Raw genomic sequence first — 19816 nt, forward strand, 5'->3', positions numbered from 1 at the left:
AGAACCAATGCATAACATATAAGGGACACCCAATAAGATTAAGTACAGAGTTCCCATGGAGGCAAGAGAGAGTGGTGAGTGTTACAGGTCTTTTAGAATTTGTTCAGTAGGTCTTCTGGCTCTTGCTGGAAGACCCTTACTTTCCCCATATTTTTTTTTTCTTTCCATCCCCTGCCCTGCTGTTATTGCTGTCTGTGTCCATTTGCTGTGTGATCTTCTTTATCAATTTCTCTTTTTTGTATTCTCTTCTCATCTTTGTCCTTTAAGATTCACCAGGATTCCATCCTGGGGAACTCTAATCTGGAGAGAAGTTCCCTGTCAATTCTACTACCTCAGTTCCTGGTCTCTTGCTGCGCTTCACCTTGACTCTTCCCTTGTCTCTTTTTTAATGTGTCATCATCTTGCTGCATGACTCACACAGGTGCTGACTCATTGTGTGGGCACTCAGCTCAACATGCAGGCACTGGCTCGCCATACAGGCACTCGTGTGGGCATTCAGTATGCCACCCAGACACTCACATGTGCACTTGGCTCACCAAGTGGGGACTCAGTTTGCCATGTGGACACTCAGCTCACCATAAGGACACTCGGCTCACCATACGGGCACTTGGCTTAGTGCAAACATTTGGCTCGTCACGCTGACAATGGCTTGCCATACAGGCACACTTTCTCTTCTTTTTCACCAGGAGACACTAGGGACCAAACCTGGGACTTCTCCTATGGTAGGCAGAGACCCTATCACATGAGTCACATGTGCTTCCCACATTCCCCATATTTAACAATAAAGTTAAGTTCGCCTAGTAAACTGGGTATTCTTAAAAAACATAAAAAGAAGACAACATTGGTATGATATATTTAAGATACTGTGAAGGAAAAATTTCCAGTTAAGAATCTTATACCCAGTAAGACAGTCTTTCAAAATTGAGGGTGAGTTTAGAACATTCACAGATAAACAGAAATTGAGAGAGTTTATAACCAAGAGACCAGCTTTGCAGGAAATATTAAAGGATATGTTACAGCCTGAAAAGAAAAATCAGGAGAGTCTAGAAATATAGAGTATATAAGAAAAAGTAACCAAAAGTGTCAAAAGAGTGGTAAAATAAAATGACAGATAAAACACCAATATTTAAGAATCAACCTAACATTGTAAATCACTTGTATTCAGAAAACTACAACTCATTGTTAAAAGAAATTTAAAAAGATGTAAATAACTGGAAGAAAATGCCATGCTCACATATTAGAAGACTAAATATCATTAAGATGTAAATTCTACTCAAATTGATATACAGATTCTATGCAATTCTGATAGAACTCCAACAGCATTTTTAAAATAATTGGAAAGCATGATTATCAAATTTATTTGGAAGGTTAAGGGATCCTAAATACCAGGAACACTTTAAAGAAGAAAACTGAAGTTGGAGGACTCTCACTTCTGGACTTAAAATCTTATTACCAAGGTATACTGGTGAAAACACCATGGCACTGAAATAAAGACAGACACACAGACTAATGGAAATGAAGTGATGGTTTCACAAACGATCGGTTTTTATTTTATTAACACATTTCTTTTTATTAAAGTTAATAGATGACACAGAATGTTACATTAAAAAAACATAAGAGGTGCCCATATAACCTAGTCCCCAACTCCCACCTCCATCATTTTTGTAATCTGTATTTTTCTGAAGATAAATACATCACAAAAAAGGTTATATTATTAAAAAACAGGTTCCCATATACCCCCCATCCCCCCACCCCACTCCTCCCACACAAACAATCTCCCCCATTATTGTGGCACACTCACTGCACTTGGCGAACACATTTTGGAGCACTGTTGCACCACGTGGATAATAGTTTACCCTGTAGTTCACACTCTCCCCCAGTATATTCAGTGGGTTATGGCAGGATATATAATGTCCACCATCTGACCCTGCAATATCACTTAAGAAAATCCCAAGTCCCAAAAATACCCGCTCATCACATCTCTCTTCCCTCTCCCTGCCCACAGCATCTACTGTGGCCACATTCTTCACGTCAATGATACCATTTCTTCTATTACTAGTCACAATAGTTTCATAGTACAATATCACTTAAGTCCACTCTAACCCATGTTTTATTCCTCCATTCCGTGGACCCTGGGGATGGTGATGTCCACTCTACCTCTTTATAAAGAAGAGGCATAGATTCCTCATGACTGATGGCTGCAATTCTCCTGCTTGCAGTTGTAGGCACTCTTTGTTCCCTGGTGTGGTGGTTGACCATCTTAACCTCCCTGTTAGCTGACCTGGGTAAGTCCAATGAAACAGAGAGTAGGGATTGCAACTCTGCTGAGGCTCAGGGCCCAGCTGGTACAAGGGCCGTTCAGAGATTCAAGTCCCCTGAGTACACACCATACATAATATGAACCCCAGGCTCAGTAAAAGTGACACAAGAGGCATGTGTAGACATGTCATATCTGAGTCCAGCTCCATCACTCTCAGGAGCACAAATTCCAAAGTAGGGCCTATTGACATGGCAAAGAACTCAAAATCCATCTGCCATGACCATATACTCTGTGGGTCTCCATAGCCTTCAGGAGAACCAGTACCTAGGGTTGTATCTCCTGAAGCTGTTTCTGGGGTCCTGCTGAGGTGTGCGTAAGCACGACCACTCTGATGACCCCCCCCCAACTCTTTTTTGAAGACTGTCATCCATATATACTCATTTCTCTTTGCCATTTCCCCCTTTTATACAAGGTAAAACAGCAGTTTTTAACACATCCTATATGAAGGCTGAGATACTCTGTTGGTCTGAGTTGACCTTTTATTCAAGGTCTCTTTCTAGCTGCATCACCAGTTGGTGACTGGTAATAATCCATCAGTGCCCGGGAGGCTCATCCCTGGGAGTCATGTCTCACACTGGGGGGAAGGTATTGCATTACGTGCTGAGTTTAGTTTAGATATTGGCCACATTTGAGCAACATGGAGGCTCTCAAGAGGTAATTCTTAGGCACCCTGCAGCTCTAGGCCTAGTTCACATTTCAGGCACACAGCCTCATAAGCATAGTCATCATTATCAAGGGCTCATCGTTGGACCATCCTTCCTTGTTGGTCTTTGCTGTTGCACTTGGGGGATTACTGCTGTTCCATCGGGGAATGTTACAGAGCTCTCCTGAGTAGGAACTCCGTACTCCCTCAGTTGTCGTTTGTAACTGTAACTACTATAAAAATACCCAACATATATCAGAACATTTTTATGGCCCCTATATACATGCCCTGGAGAACACCCTCCCAATCATGCTACCCACATCAATAACAACCCACAACAGTGCTCCTCCCCTCCCCATAGGTGAAACTCTCTGTGGTCCAAAATGTCTTCAACAATGAAGTCTAATATATTGCCAAATGCACTTAATAGGAAAATGAAATAAACTGATGGGTTTAAAGATTAGAAATACACATACTAATTTAGAAATATTAAGATAAAGAAAAAATGAACTGGTGTATTAATAAAAATAAGAAATATCATAAAGCTTTGTTTTTAACTTTTTGCCTTTCATCACTGTAATAGGTGTTGCCCTGTATGTACAGTGGCAAGGCACTTTCTTTCATCTCCTCAGTGTCTACATTCATTCCTCTTTTTTTAATTTTTTTTTCTAATTTTTAACCTTGTCTTCAAAAAAGTTTTAGATCACAGTAATTCACATACACAATAGAGGGGACTCCCATATATCCAATATCAAACCCTTTCCCCCTTCCCCAGCAACGATCTTTTTACATGTTCATGTTACATTTGCTGCAGCTGATGTATAGATTTTGAAACATAGCTTCCAAACCTGGTTCCATTTTGGTTTACATTACGGTTTGTATTTCAGACTGTAAAATTTCTAAATTTTTAGTTTCCCTGTGTTTACATTATGGTTTACACTTTAGTTTATAGACTTGCATACATTTTTGGTGTACATTAACATGTCCTATATCCATCGTTACATGATCTTGTGGAGCAATTTCATTGCCCCCTAGTTACCCTGCTTCCATCTATTCTATACCTCTCCCCTCCTCCCCTCATGGCCCATAGTGACAATCAATCTTCACTACTTCAGGGCCCAGATTTACAGATACTTGCAACAATGCTGAGGGCATGAATACGAGACTACCCAAACTATTGAGATCGACTGATTCTCTCAAGGAACACAAACAGTTCTTCACATCAAGGGTCAAGAGATTTTTGACAAGCCTGTCAGATGCACCCAGTTCAGGGAGAACAGTCCATTCAACAAATGGTGCTGGGAGAACTGGATATCCACAGCCAGAAGAAAGAAAAAGGACCCCTACCTCACATCTTATACAAAAATTAATTCAAAATAGAACCAAATCCTAAATACAAAAGCAAAAACCATAAAGCTTCTGGAAAAAAATGTAGTAAAGTATCTTGAAGACTCAGTAGTAGGTAGTGGATGCTTCAAGGAGATAAGAGCAGGACTGACATGGACTACTGATATTTAATTTATGTAGACGTTTTAATTAAGAGTACTGTAAAAGGGTGAAAACATATATAGCTGATGGTAATATATTATAGTGATTAACATCTGTTATATAAATGGGAATGTGACTGAAAAGTGTAGTCTAGGGATATAAAGGCAAATTGACAGACAGCTAGGGAATAATCTAGGGGCTAACACAGTAAACACAGAGGTGGATGAGAATTTCGGTTGATGGTACAGAGGACAGCGTGTCCTTTGTGATCTAGAGGAGATATACATCACTGTTGCAGGGGGGGGTGGGAATATGGAGAACCATGAGATAAATACAACTGAAATGACCTACGGACTGTGGTTAACAATAATGGCGTAATATTCATGCTTATATGCCAAAGATGTACTGTGTTGATAATGTGAGAGTATGGAAAAAATGTGCCAAATGTAAGCTATAAACCTGATAATAACCCAATATTATTTCATAATCTTTAACAAATGTGCCATCACACAGTGGTATGTTGATAGAGGGGTGTTGTATGGGAATTCTACACATGTGTATGATTGTTTCCTAAGTTTACAACTTCTGTCAAAAAAAATATTTTAAAAGCAATAATAGGATAGGTTGGAGGAAAAATACACCAAATGTAAGATAAGGACTATAGTTAGTAGTAAGATTTTGATTACATTCTTTCATATTTTGTTATAAATGTCACGTAACAATGAACACTGTTGGCGGTGGGCTGATGTATGGGACCCCTTTATGATGTTATGCATGTTTGCTTTGTTAAGTTCACAACTTCCACTACACACTATTGTTTATGCATATTCACATATAAATCATATAAAAATAATGATAATAGGGTGGGTTTGGGGAAAAATACACCATCATGAGGTATTTTGATTACTAGTAATATTTTGAGGATGCTCTTTAATGATTAAAAATGTTTGACATTGTAAGGCATTGGTGGTAGGGTGAGGTTGAGAGCCCTGTATGATGCTATGTATGTTCATTTTCTAAGTTCACAACAACCCACAATTCAGAAGTTCCCTGGGTGGGATAAATAAGAGAATGGAGGTAACAGAGGGAAGAATCAGTGACATGGAACTTAGAGCAGTAACGTGATATAATGAAGAACACAGAGAGGGCAAAAAGGTTAAACTAAAGTTAACAGAACCTCAGAAACCTGTAGGACAGTCAATATTCACGCTAAATGCTGAAGGGAGAAGACACAGAATGGTTCAGAATAAATATGGGCTAAAACAGCCTGAACACTACCCAACCTTGTGATACACAGATCTGAGAAGCTCAGAAAATCACACCCTGACACATCATTTAAAATATCGGCTGACAATCAAAGATGAAAAATTCTGAAGGACCCTAAGAAAAATAACACATTAGAGGAGAAAAACAATTTGAAGGCCTGTCATTTCTCCTCAGACCCAACAGAGGCCAGAAGAGAGTAAAACAGGATCTTTGAAGTGCTGAAATAAAATAATATCAACCCAGAATACTACATACACCAAAAACTGTCCAAGGATTCAAGGCAAAAAAGAAAACGGAGAGGACAGAGAAATCTAAATTCATCACTAGACAACCTGCTTCTATAAAGATGCAAAAGAAACATCTCCAGGAAGAATAAAAATAATTATAAGAGGAAAATTTTGAACTTCAGGAACAGATACCATTAAATGAATATATGAATGAGTATTTGGCAGAAATTAGACCATTTTGGGAGTAGATGGCCAATGCATATGACAAGTATAACCAAGAGGAAGGGTTTAAATATTCTATATGACTCTGAGGGATCTACGTTTTATTTGAATTGTTAAAAAATTAACTGATTAGTATGTGAGAAGTTATCCCCAGAGCAAACACTAAAAACAATTCCAAACAAAGTCAAAAACAGGAGAACCATAATGGCCTCTATCTAGGACATACAATTAAGCAGCTAAAAGAGTGGCACACAGGGATTTTAGGCGAACAAAAATATTCATTTCTCTTGGCTAGAGCATGACATTGGTTTTGTTTTTTCTTTTTGTACTTTCAGTCACAGAACACATTTTGAAATCACACACTAAGTATTCAGAGGTTAAAGTTTATAAAAAAGAAAAAGAACATAAATAGCTATGGTTGAATATGTGTTGCTAATTCTAGTGGCCTAGAGAGGAATTCTAACCAATGACAAACAAATGATGTCCCTGAACTAGACACAACTTACAGCATTTTTGGTTGTGGTCGTCACTGGGGTCTGGTTTCTTGGAGGAACCTACGTATGACTTTCCATTTCACGGCCCCCTAGTTTGAATTACCAGGCATTCCTAATCCTAGGGGTGCAGTTCCCTGGGCAAGCTGTGCTCCTAACAAGGCCAAAGACCTATCAAGACAATGAAAAAAGGGTTCCGATGGCTCTGGGACTGCAGAGTCTGAGTTAGGCCTTTGAGAGTCAGGGGAGGTCTGGCCTCCCTCCTGCCCAGACCTGGGCCTTAAGAGAAAACTCCCTGCCAAAGCACAGAAAGCAGCTCCACCCACAACTCCTGGATCTCTCTGAACCATGCACATAGGAAATGCTGTCAGGAACTCAGAGAGCTCCATTCCAGGTTTGCCGCCCCTGAGAAGAGGAGAGATCCAGCCCTGTCTGTCTCCCAGCTGCTCTACAGATAAACAAAGAATGTGAGTGAGGATGGGCATCTTCCTATCTCCTTGGCCTCCATGAAAACCCCGAGAAATATCCAGATCAATCAGGCTTTGGTCACCTCAGAGCAGAAAAAGTTAGGGGATGGCTCACCCATATTCGACAGTCCAGGCACCATTAATGTAAAATTCCTCTGCTGTCACACAGGTGACGGGCCCACCTGAGGCTGCCATCACACTCTCACACACACACACAAACACACACACCAGCTAGGGTACTGAGTCACTGCTGAGGATCTAGACCCAGGAAAAGGAAGCAGTGCGCTGGATGAATCAACAGTTCCCCGGGTGGTAAGACTGAAGCACCCCAGAATGCAGCACCTCAGAGCCTTCTAGTACATCCCCTGGCCTGCCCCTGGACTGCTCCTCAACCAGCTGCCTCTGCATCCCCCACAATAATTCACAGCTGAGGAGGTGTGGGAAGGACTCCCCAGGCCCAGGGCTCATCCTGGGATCCACTGCAGTGGCCACCTCGGTGGGTCCTTTGCCTCAGAAGAAATGCTACTCTGCAGACCCATCCTCTCCTCACTGTCCCAGCCCCACCTGACATGCTGGCACACCCTCTCCCCTCAGCCTCTTTCACCTCGCTGAGCCCTGCTGCCACCCCACCATCAGATACCAACCAGACTGGGCTGTGTGCTAGGCCCTCTTCTGCCCTGGATCCCGGCACCACAGAAGGTGGGAACTGTGAAAGAAGCCCAGAGCCTGCTCCTGCAGCTGCTGCATGGTCAAGCCAATTTCGGGGAGACCCCTGACAGGAGTCCCTGTGCATCCCAGAGTCTGTGACAGCTGCAACTGATGCCAGTTCTGAGTTCCACACAGCTCCCAGCACCTCCTCCCTCTGCAGGTATCCCATCACATTCAGAATGAGCTCAGCAATTCCGGTGTGTGTGGACTCTCCTCACTCCTTCTCATGGACACCCCTCCCACCACTGGGCCTTGGGGACCCTCACTCCACGGGCCTTCCAGAGGCTGCTTCTGCAGCCACTTCCAGCCCCTCAACCAGCACACCTGCAGCCTTGACTTCCCACCTTCCTCTGACCGTCGGGTCACCCCGATGAATACCACATCCCTCCCCCCTCCACTGCTCTGTGGGCCTCCTGCTGGCTCCAGTGCCAGCTTCTTCCCATCTGACCAGGCCTTTCAGGCACATCCAGCGGCAGCGCTGCCTCAGCAACAGACACCCCCAGCCTGCACACACTTGGGTTCTGCAGCCCGACCCCAAAGTGTAAACTCCCCTTTAACACTGTAGCAGCGCCCCAGTTCCTATTTGGAGTCCCTGGTGGGCAGCTTCCTGGAAACCTCGGCTTTGACCATTCTTTCCAATTTGAAAACCTGGCAACTTCCACCTCAACCTCTGCTGAAGGCCAGGCACCCCTGCACATCACCACTGCTAGCTTTGGTGGGTTGATACCTAGAGGTTTCACCTTGGGCAGCCACGCCAGGCTCCAGCTGGCCTTTGGGTCCACCCCCGCCGTGTTCTCCTCCAGCACAGGCAATGCCTCTGGCTTTGCAGCCACCACCAACGCACCCTGTGCTGTGACCAATTTCAACCCCAGCATGAGGCAGCGATGCTCAACATTCAGCAGCACCACCCCAGTCGTCTCCAGGTCAGGTTTCAGCAGCACATAAGAGCTTTGGGAGCCAAGTGGAGGTCACAGATCTGAGCTCCAACACTGATGCACTCCGTATAAGAGGAGAAAGGAGTGGGGCCCCCACACCACATATCACTTTGGGGTAAGCTTAGGCCTAAAGACCTGGGGCCCTGGAGCCAAAACACCCTATGGCCAACAGAGGGGTCAGCACCCCTAAGAGTAACCCTGTGTATGAAGGTACTGATGCCCCACATACCCCCTTATTTCCTGTGGAGGACCTGGCACCTCTCAGAGACATACTGGATTTACATTCACGTCCATCCCAGCCTTTAATTTCATGAACCCACTAGGAGGAGCCTTGCCTTCAGGGTTCTGTCACCACGAGTCAGGGCTTTGCAGGAGACACAACTGTTTGGGCCCTCAGCCCGTTCACTTCTCTCCAGGTGTGGCTCCACCATGACAAGTTTTAAGAGGCAAATGCTGGCCTGCGCCAACGGAACCTCAAGAAGCAGCTTTGTCCACTTTCCTGCAGGCTGGACCCGGGATTGTCAACTTTAAAAGTGTTATACAAATCAACGCCTGTTCTCTGCACTCCTAGAGCCAAATGGAGCCCCAAAGACAAAGGTTTCCATTTCCTCTATGTTTCCTGCAGTTTTGCTCCAGAAGTTGGGGGTTGGGGCTGTCATCTGGTAGAATCCGAGGAGTCAGATTACTGAGACAGGAGCGGAAGCCTGGGACCATCCCCTCCAGACGTGGAGCCAGTAGAGCCCACTGCTGCCCACAGGTGCCTCCTGCCCTTCCCATTTTTCTTGTCAGTCTTCCAGACGTTTTAGAAATAAAACCTGGTTCTGGGAAGTGGACTTGGCCTAATGGATAGGGCATCCGCCTACTACATGGGAGGTCCACAGTTCAAACCCCAGGTCTCCCTAACCCGTGTGGAGATGGCCCACACGCAGTGCTAATGCGCCTAAGGAATGCCCTGCCACGCAGGGGTGTCCCTGGCGTAGGGGAGCCCCACGCGCAAGGAGTGTGCCCATTAAGGAGAGCCATCCAGCGCGTAAGAAAGTGGAGCCTGCCCAAGAATGGCGCCACACACACGGAGAGCTGACACAGCAAGATGACTCAACAAAAAGAAACACAGATTCCCGGTGCTGCTGATAAGGATATAAGTGGTCACAGAAGCACACACAATTAATGGAAACAGAGCAGATTACAGGGTGGGGGGGTAGGGGAGAGAAATAAATTTTAAAAACCTGGTTCTTTTTCTTTTATATAATTTATCTATCCTCTGTAAATCAAGTATAGAGAAGCCACTGATGTGTAGAACTGGAGACAGATGAAGCCAGACTTAACTCTTTAAAGTTTTGATGTCCCAGTTAATATGGTGGGGAAAGCAGCACGACAGATGAAACCTAAAATGTGTTTTGACTTTAAGGGATGGGAATTCAAGATTGGGAAGGGATTTAGCTCAACTGACAGAGCACCCGCCTACCACACGGGAGGTCCATGGTTCAAACCCAGGGTCTCCTGACCCATGTGGAGGTGGCCCACGCGCAGTGCTGATGCATGCAAGGAGTGCCCTGCCACACAGGTTGTCCCCCGTGTAGGGAAGCCCCATGGACAAGGAGTACGACCCTGCAAGGAGAGCTGCCCCGCATGAAAAAAGCGCAGCCTGCCCAGGAGCGGCACCACACACACAGAGAGCTGACACAGCAAGATGATTCAACACAAAGAGACACAGATTCCTGGTGCTACTGACAAGAATGCAAGCGGACACAGAAGAACACACAGTGAATGGACACAGAGAGCAGACAACAAGGGTGGGAGGGAAGGGGAGAGAAATAAAATGTAAATCTTAAAAAAAAGAAAAAAGATATAGTGGATCCAGGGAAAGGACAGATGGGGTGCCCAGGGTAAAAGCAGCCTGGGGGAAGGTACTGGTAGATGGGGAGCCTGGGGTGAAGAGAGTGGGCCCAGGGAAGGGGAGTCTGACAGTGGAACAGGCTGGGTCATCACTAGTACACACAATAAAACACATCTGATATAGCTAGTGTTTTGAAGCTGGTGATTATTTTTGCTTTTAATTAAGGTTTAGACAAATCACATCTCACCTAGAGAGTGTGGGACTGACATCAAGGCCCTAGGACCAGAGTGAACAAAGGATGAAAAGTCACCTCTGCTCTGTAAATAGTAAAATGCATATACCTAAGATATGACATATTTCTGGACAATTTATCTTAAAATACGCATAGGACCCACTGAGTCCATGACTCTCCTTTCGGAGGAATAAAGGATGGAAGGAGACTGCTTGAGGAGGCAGGCAAGCTAACATTAGATTTTAATTATAAAACAAAGTCTAAAACTTGGGTATGTTTATGAATCACCATTTTACAGATGAGCGACAGGCACAAAGATCTCAAGTACTCTCCCTGAAGAGACCCAGCAAGTACATGTCAGGATCTAGGTACAGGGAAGTCTAACGTTAGGCTACACCCTGTGAACATGACTTCACAGGAGTCACAATTCCACCCTAGCTGGGATGACCTCATAGCCCACAGCGAGTCTCAACTACATCCAAGTCCTGCAAATGTGATGGTCTGAAAGCACCTCCCCTGCCAGGAGAGGCATCGTACAGATGGTGGAAAGAGCCAGGCACCAGGCACTGTCCTCTACTCTTTTCATTCTATGAAATGGTGAGTGAGTGATGACTGTATATGTGACCCTGTGCTAGGCCCAGGGCAGGGAGAGAGGAATGTAAACCTTATAGGAGTCATTTACAATCCAGGGAGCAAAAGCTAAAGAATCAGCAAATACAACATGAGGGGTCAGTGGTAGGATAACAGAGCAGGTAAGAAAGATGTTGGCAGTGGATGTGGTTCAAACAGTTGAACACCTGCTTCCCATACGGGATGGCCCAAGTTTCGTTCCTGGTGCCTCCTAAAAACAAACAAGCAAATGAATAAACCAAGTGACTCAGTGGTTCAGTGCCAGCTTCCCACAAACAAGGTCCCAGATTCAATGTCCAGCCCTGGAATCCCCAAAAAAATTATTTTACCCAAGTCAGAGGAGACGAGATTGGAGCTGGGGATCAAAGGAGGAGGAAGCAGCCAAGTGGTGAGGAGGTATTTCCACATCAAAGAATTAGCCAGTGACAAGTGGACAAGGAAGACAGTCACCAGCTAACCTCCAAGGCCAATAAGCATATGAAAAGATGCTCAAATTCATCAGCCATTAGGGAAAGGCACATTAAAAGTATGATGAGTTATCACATCACACCCATTACAATGGCTATTATTGTAAAAATTGGAAAATATCAAGTGCTAGTGACGATGTATATAAATAGCAAACCTTATACACTGGTGACAGGAATATAAATAATGGAGCCAAGTATGGAAAACAGTTGGGCAGTAACTCAAAAAGTTAAATTGGAATTAACATATGACCTGGCAATCCCACTTCTAGATATACATCCAAAACAAATGAAAGCAGGATTTAAGACAAGTATTTGTGTACCAATGTTAACGCACAAAATACAAAAGGTAACAGCAAATACCCACCGAGAGAGGAATGGATAAACAAAATGTGGTAAATACATACAACACAATATTATCCAGCTTTATGAAAGAATGAAGTCCAGATGCGTGTGACAACATGGATGAACCCTGAGGATATTATATTCATTGAAATAAGCCAGACACTAAAGGACAAATAATGTATGATCTCACAAACTAGATATAATAAATCTAGATATAATAAATAAGAATATTTAATAAGAAAATATTCTAGAATATAACTTACCAAGGGACAGAATGGGTGGAGCAAATGTAGAGTTGATGCTTGAATTGTGCACAATTTCTATTTAGGATAGTGATGATGGTAGCACATTATTGGGAATGTAGTTAACTGTGCAGAATTATGTTTATGAATAAGATTGAAAGGAGGAGTTTAAGGTCATGTACTTTACTAGAAGGGAAAGTTAGAAGCCAAAACACGGGATTGTTTAAGTGAACACTGTTGTGGATGATGGACTAGGGTTAATAGTACAAATACAAGGCTATTTTTTCATGAATTGTAACAAATGTATGAAACTATTATATGTTGTTAATAATAGGATGGTATATGGAAAAAAACACCTAATGAAAACTATGGACTATAGGTATCAGTAATATCTTATTTTCCTTCATCAATCCTAAAAAAGGTACCACACTAATGCAAAGTGTCAATAGAGAGATACATGGGAACACTGTATTTTTTACATGAATTTTCTATAAACATACAACTTCACTATTAAAAATTTTCAACAATTTAAGAAAGCAATAGGCTAAGTGAAAGAAACCAGATATAAAGTACTAACATATTCTACTATTTCATTAATATAAAATGTCAGGATAAATAAATTTATAGAGATGGAGTAAGATTAGTTGTTAGCTAAGGCTGGGGTTGAGGGATGACAGGGATTGAGAGGTGACTGCTAAGGGGTATGGGGCTTTACTTCTTGGAGTGAGAAAATGTTCTAAACCTGATTGTGGTGATGAGTGCACAGCTCTTTGATCATACTAAAAGTAACTGTGGACACTTTTCACAGATTGTATGGTATGTGAATCTATCTCAATAAAACTGTTTGTAAAACTTGGTGCACACATTGTAGTCCAGTATAAGAGCTTCATATTTTACTGTAGCTGGGAATATATGAGGGGTTCAGTAAAGAATAACAAGGGACAGGACCTGACTCAGGCTTTAACAGGCTCATTCGGGCTACAAGATAAGAACGGAACACAGTGGCGAGCAGAGCAAAATGCAGACCAGGGGGAAATGGACTTTGGCCCAGTGGTTAGGGCGTCCGTCTACCATATGGGAGGTCCACGGTTCAAACCCCGGGCCTCCTTGACCCGTGTGGAGCTGGCCATGCACAGCGCTGATGCGCGCAAGGAGTGCCGTGCCACACAAGGGTGTCCCCCGCGTGGGGGAGCCCCACGCGCAAGGAGTGCGCCCGTGAGGAGAGCCGCCCAGCGTGAAAAGAAAGAGCAGCCTGCCCAGGAATGGCGCCACCCACACTTCCCGTGTCGCTGACGACAACAGAAGCGGACAAAGCAACAAGACGCAGCAAATAGACACCAAGAACAGACAACCAGGGGAGGGGGGGAAATTAAATAAATAAATCTTTAAAAAAAAAAAAAATGCAGACCAGGTGGCAACTATCACAGTAGTCCAAGCAAGATACATGGTGGATTAGACAAAGCAGTAGCTGCGTAAGAAATGGACCACACTAATGAAAGATGTTGTTCATGGGGGAAAGTGTGGTAGGGGGAAGGAGTAGAGTATACGGGAATCCCCTATATTTCTGATGGAACATTTATGTCATTTAAAGCTACTTTAAAAACAAAAAAAAATTTTTTTTTTTAATTTTTACACAGAAGCAGAAGAATCAGTGGAGTGGTCAGAATAGGCAATAGAAATACTGGGGCATCATCAAAACTATTTGATATTTGAAAACATGGAGACAGAATCCTAAGGAAGAGTGCACTGAATGAGAGATCCATAAAAAAACAAAAATGACATGTCGGTCTTCAACAAACTTTAAAATACTGATCTGCAAATGATAAATTATAAAGGCAAACTACTGACGGGCAAAAATATTTGCAAACTTATGACAAAGAAAGAACACATATCTAGGAAATCTAGAGCTGATATCTGGAACAGATATCTAGAAAATTGGGAGTGGATATGGCTCAAGCGAGAGTGCTTGTTTCCCATATGGGAGGTTCCAGCTTCAGTTCCAATACCTCTTTAAAAAAAAAAAAACAGCATAGAACCAGCAAGCAAACAAAAAAAACAACTTGATCGAGCCAATTTGGCTCAGTGGTTGAATGCTGGCTTCCCACTTTTGAGATCCCAGGTTCAAACTCCAGACATGGTTCTAGGAAAAAAATAAAACTCCCATCTAGAATATAATAAAAGAATTTCCAAAATTCAATCATAAAAACATTACTATTAGAAAGTGGGCAAAATACATGAACAAACATTTCACCACACTAGATACACGGATAGGAAATAAGTACATGAAGAGATGCAATGATATAATTAACAATCAGGGAAATACAAATTACACCATTATTAAGACAATGTAAAGTAACAATACCAAATGCTGTTGCGAATGCACAGAAGTTGGATCTCTCTTTATTGCTCAAAAATGATAGTCACTCTGAAAATTACCCGTTTCGTTAAAACTAAATATACACTTATCATACAGCCCAGCAAGTGCACTCCTGCACATTACTCACAAAAAATGAAAACTAAGCCCAGATTAAGCATTAGTTTGTTCTTTGAAAAGATCAAACTGATAAACCTCTATGCTAACCAAACATAAAACAGAGAAGATACAAATTACCAATACCAGGAATGGAAGAGGGGTCATCACTACTAGTTCCCCACACATTGAAAGGATACTCAAACAAGACTATGAACAACCCTATGTCCAAGAGTTTGATAACTTACATGTAATGACCCAAAACTCCTTGAAAGATACAAATTAACAAAACTCATACAGGAACAAAAGTATAATTAGAATAACCCTATAGTCATTAAATTTTTGAATCAATAATTAATGACATTTCAAAAAGCAAAGGACATGAACGTAAAACCAAAATTTTGTCCTATTGTCTAGGAATGTTCAGCTGACTAGGGGCCTCCTGGAAGGAAAATGCACATAACAGGACATACTTCAAATGCCTGGAGTGACCCCTCCCCATAATCTGTATTTATTATTTTATATTTTGTGGAAAAGAAACACATGCTCATATTAATAAAAAACAAATCAAATGTTGAAACAGGTACACAATTAAAGGTAAGCCTCCCTCTCTCCAGTCCATTCCCTCAGTTCTACCCCCTCCTAGACACCCACTTACAATTTCTCTTACCTCCTTGAATGAATAAGTCAGCCAGGTACAAGCATATATATCTGTGGTTGATCGTACATCCCATTTTTAAACTTTTACCTAAATTATTAAGTTATTCAGTCATTAAGTCAAACTTTCTTAAGTAAATTTCATTATACACCCAATAACATGACCATATAACATAAAGTCACATCAGGATATTCTTACTGAGAGGGAGTGACATGAAAAGGTAGGACAACAGACATAAACCAGGACTGCCCTGGACAAGCAGGAACATACCACGTTAATTTAGAAATCGGTGCTCTGGAGTCTCCTCAGGTCCACAGAAGACAAATGCACCACCTCCCACTCCAGCCGCAGGACGTTCAGTGCAATAAAGGACATGAAACTCAGCAGAAGGGTCGGCTCCCTCCCCAGTGCACAGGACTAACACCTACCACAAACATCCCCAGGCTGCAGAGCTCAAGGTGGCCTGGCACCTGGGGAGCCACAGCCATCACCCAAGGCCTGGCTGCTGAAGCCTGGACACCACCTGCCAAGGCCTGCAGCCTGCAGCTGAGCATCATGGGGGGGGGGCAGCTTCCAGGCCCACCCACATGCAGGCCCACGCAGACCATAGGGCCCAGCCAGGGCCTAGGGACTGGGACGGCCCCACCCACCTCCTGGTCCAGGCACTTCAGGGTGCAGACACTGGACCATCTGTACCATTCCTCATCTTTTCAGAAAGGTTTTTTTTACGAATTTTAACATTCTCCATTTAATTTCTTTTTAGCCCTTTCTACTCTTTTAACCTTCACTTTGTACTTAAGCATCATCTTGTCACCCTATTTCCTAAGAGATTACATTTCACTTTTGAACTATTTTCCCATTGTTCTTATTATCGTATCCTCATTCACTATGAGTTTTTCCAACTTATGATGTCTTATCATATATTGTTTCATTTTCTTAATGCCTTTTATCTTCTTTTCAGAAAGTATATTTCAGAACATCATGTAGTCATGACGAAGAGCTTTCATTCGCGGTAAGATACTCTTCACTTACTCCTTTTCTCCCTGTATTACACAGGTACTTGAAAGTAACATGCATTTTTTTCTGTTGGTATTCGTACACTTTTAAAAAATTGTGGATTAAAGTGAGATTCAAAACAGCTTTCTCAACAACACAGATTTCTCTTTCTAGATTTTTCATGAAAGGTTTTGACGGATGAAAGCTTTCTTCCTGATATTTCTGGATTCTGTACTTCTATCATTCTTATAAACGGGCCCTCACTCTCATTACTTCTATTGCACCCTTTGTTATCTATTTTGTCTTTCTCCAACTGACACTGAATATTCTTTTATGTGTACTCCTCTCTTGAATAGAACATTACCACATCACCAAAATCTAAAGGTCCATATATTTTCAAAATCAATTATCTAAGTTATTTCAGTAAGTTACACTGGATTTCATTTCTAAATTATGTTCTTTGTGTATATATGTACTGTATTCCTACAATCATTAGATTTTAGTTTCTTATATTTATTTTATGATGAAATGTTTTGTTTTTATACTTTGAGTCATTTGCCTACAGAGTTATTAATTTTCTATTTAATTTTATATCAGTCTTTTCATACATACTTAGTGTTTGCAACGGCAGTTTATATTCAGCAAATTTTTAAAAAATTTCCATTGCTTTAGATTCACAATCACATAGGTTCAATGTCATTAATATCTGGAATAAAATATTACCACCTTATGGCTTTATATCTATCATCAGGAACATACACCAACATCCCGCAAAATAATCTTTATACTTCTCATGGTCCTCAAGGACTCCAGTGAGTACTTGGTTCTTGCTCCAGTTAAAGTGCTATTTTATAAATAACCTGTAGAAAGAAAAGTTCATTTAATAGGGTTTTTGGAATTTTTAAAGTTTAAGAACACAAACATTTCAGGCATACTATCATTATCTCATTATTAAAACTTGAACACATGCATATTAGTAAGAAATATGTAATTCAAAACCACAAAAATGTAGGTCTTAGACAATTAGCTCATATTCCAGGATTTTAGAAATGCACTCACAGGCACCCCACATCCTGGGGGCTTTCTGCTGCTCTCTGAGTGGACAGTCATTGGGGGAACACATTCCACTCTGTTCACAGCTGCACTGACATAACCCACTGTTAACACACTCAAAAGTGGAAGACTGAAAGTCTTTCCCATTAGGTCAGGAACAAGATGTTAGCTCACTTTCATCACTGTTATTCAACATTATACTGGAAGTTATAGCCAGAGCAAATGCGCAAGAAAAAGAAAATAGTCATCCAAATTGGAATGGAAGAAGTAAACTGTCCTAATACACAGATGACATAGAGTTTTAAATACTCAATCCCAAAGAATCCACAACACTACTGGAACAAGTGAAGACATTAAGTAAACTTGAATTGCACTACACATACACTCAAAAGTCAGTTTTGTTTATACAGCCAAAAATAATAAGAAATAGATTTTTTAAAGAAAATCCATTCATTTAGCCTCTAACAAATAAAACACCTAAGAATGAATTTAATGAAAGGGTGAAGCAATTCAACAATTAGCAAACATAGGTGAATGAAATTTTAGAAGACCTAAACGTATGTCTAGACATCCATTGTCCATGGATGGTAAGACTCAATATTATTCTAATACCAATACTACCCACAAGTATCTGTCGTGCTTATTCAGGGGGTCTTTGACTTTACCACTGTTTCCTATCTGTGTTTTAAAATCCCCAAGCCATGAACAAACACAACACAACATGGTCCAATCCTTATTGTATTTTCTTTTCTGCCATTGTAGGAGACCTTGAAAGTAAATGAAAATGGTAACTATTCTAGGCTCATTAAAGCATGTAACAGGAAAAACAGATAAAATAGGGGGCTTCCTGCAAGTTGTAGGCTGGAGACCTAGCCTGGTCCCAGGCTCAAAGTAGAATGAGGATATGATGAAAGGTTTTCCATTAAGGAGTTCTGTCCTTCCATCCACAGTCCCGAGGGATGGATCGGTTCATTTGGGGGTTACAGGTTAGGCTGAGAGGAGGCTTACGAGAATCGATGTGAGAGTCTCTGTGGGGTGACTGTGAGATTGTGTGTGAGCTTGTGGGGGGGGGTGACTGTATGAATTTCCCCCAGGTGACAGGGCCTGCTCAAGCTCTGGTGCTCCAAGGGGAGGGGCCTTAATGTGAACCCAGGCATGTGGCTCCAATGCTCTGCACTACAGACCTGCAGTTATCACTCAGTCATGGGACCAGGAGAAACCACACAAGGAAGCGGATAAGGCTCATTAGACTGAGGTCCTGCCTACCTTACGGGAGACGCGTGGTTTGGTTCCCAGTGTCTCCTAAAGAACACAGTGAGATGGCACTATGGACAGACACGGGAAGCTGACACAATAAGATGATGCAACAAGAGACACAACAAAGCAGAGAGAAGAGGTTTCCATTGCCTCCTGAAGAAGACAGCAAGCTGGCACGGCGGGCAGGCACAGCAAGCTGACAAAACAAGATGATGCAACAAGAGACACAAGGAAAACCAATGACAGAAAAAACAAAGCAGGGAAGAGAGGTGGCTTAAGTGATTAAGCACCTCCCTGTCATATTAGAGGTCCTTCTGATTAAAAAAACAAAGACAGACAGACACAGAAAAGGTAAACAATGAGGGGGTAGGTGAAATAAAGAAATGGACATAAATCTTAAAAAAAAAAAAAAAAAAAAAAACTAAAAAGGAACCAAAAAAAAAAAAACAACCAAAATAACAAAAAAAAGAAACCATGCAAGGGAGGTTCCATCATCTGTGTATGTGCTTACAATTACCTGAGTCTACAGAGAGACCAAACTGTCCATCTTTATAAGGTGGCCTCCAAATCACAGGGCCTAGGGAAGCTAGCTGTGCAGATAACCTCAGACTCTGGCACAGTTTCTGATGTCCAACACTAAAGGAAAGGCCTTTTGACTCTGCATTAGATCAAAATCCTGAGAGTTGTGAGACATCACATAGAATCCTCTGTCAACCCTCACGTTGATGTCACAGCCAGGAGCTCTGCCACGACAACATAGGCACTGGAAAGAAAAGTTAGTGCACTGGATTATACCGTTACCACGGACCCTCCAGATGCTAAAATCCTATGAGTCAGGGAAGAGGATGAGACTCAATCAACTGGG

General features: G+C 42.2%; 1 long non-coding RNA gene and 1 other non-coding gene across 2 annotated transcripts in view; one reads left to right on the forward strand and one right to left on the reverse strand.

Annotated features, from left to right (window-relative positions):
* Positions 1-17496, reverse strand: part of LOC131276913 (uncharacterized) — a 92854-nt gene extending 75358 nt beyond the window's left edge. Inside the window, exon 1 of the long non-coding RNA XR_009184138.1 lies at positions 17368-17496. This is a non-coding gene — a long non-coding RNA (uncharacterized lncRNA). The remainder of the gene's footprint in view (positions 1-17367) is intronic.
* On the forward strand, positions 77-138 carry LOC131276960 (U7 small nuclear RNA). The gene has a single exon (XR_009184175.1). It is a non-coding gene; the product is annotated as a U7 small nuclear RNA (small nuclear RNA).
* Positions 17497-19816: the final 2320 nt, after the last annotated feature.

The sequence above is a fragment of the Dasypus novemcinctus genome, chromosome 30, assembly GCF_030445035.2.
Source record: "Dasypus novemcinctus isolate mDasNov1 chromosome 30, mDasNov1.1.hap2, whole genome shotgun sequence".
NCBI classification, from domain to species: domain Eukaryota; kingdom Metazoa; phylum Chordata; class Mammalia; order Cingulata; family Dasypodidae; genus Dasypus; species Dasypus novemcinctus.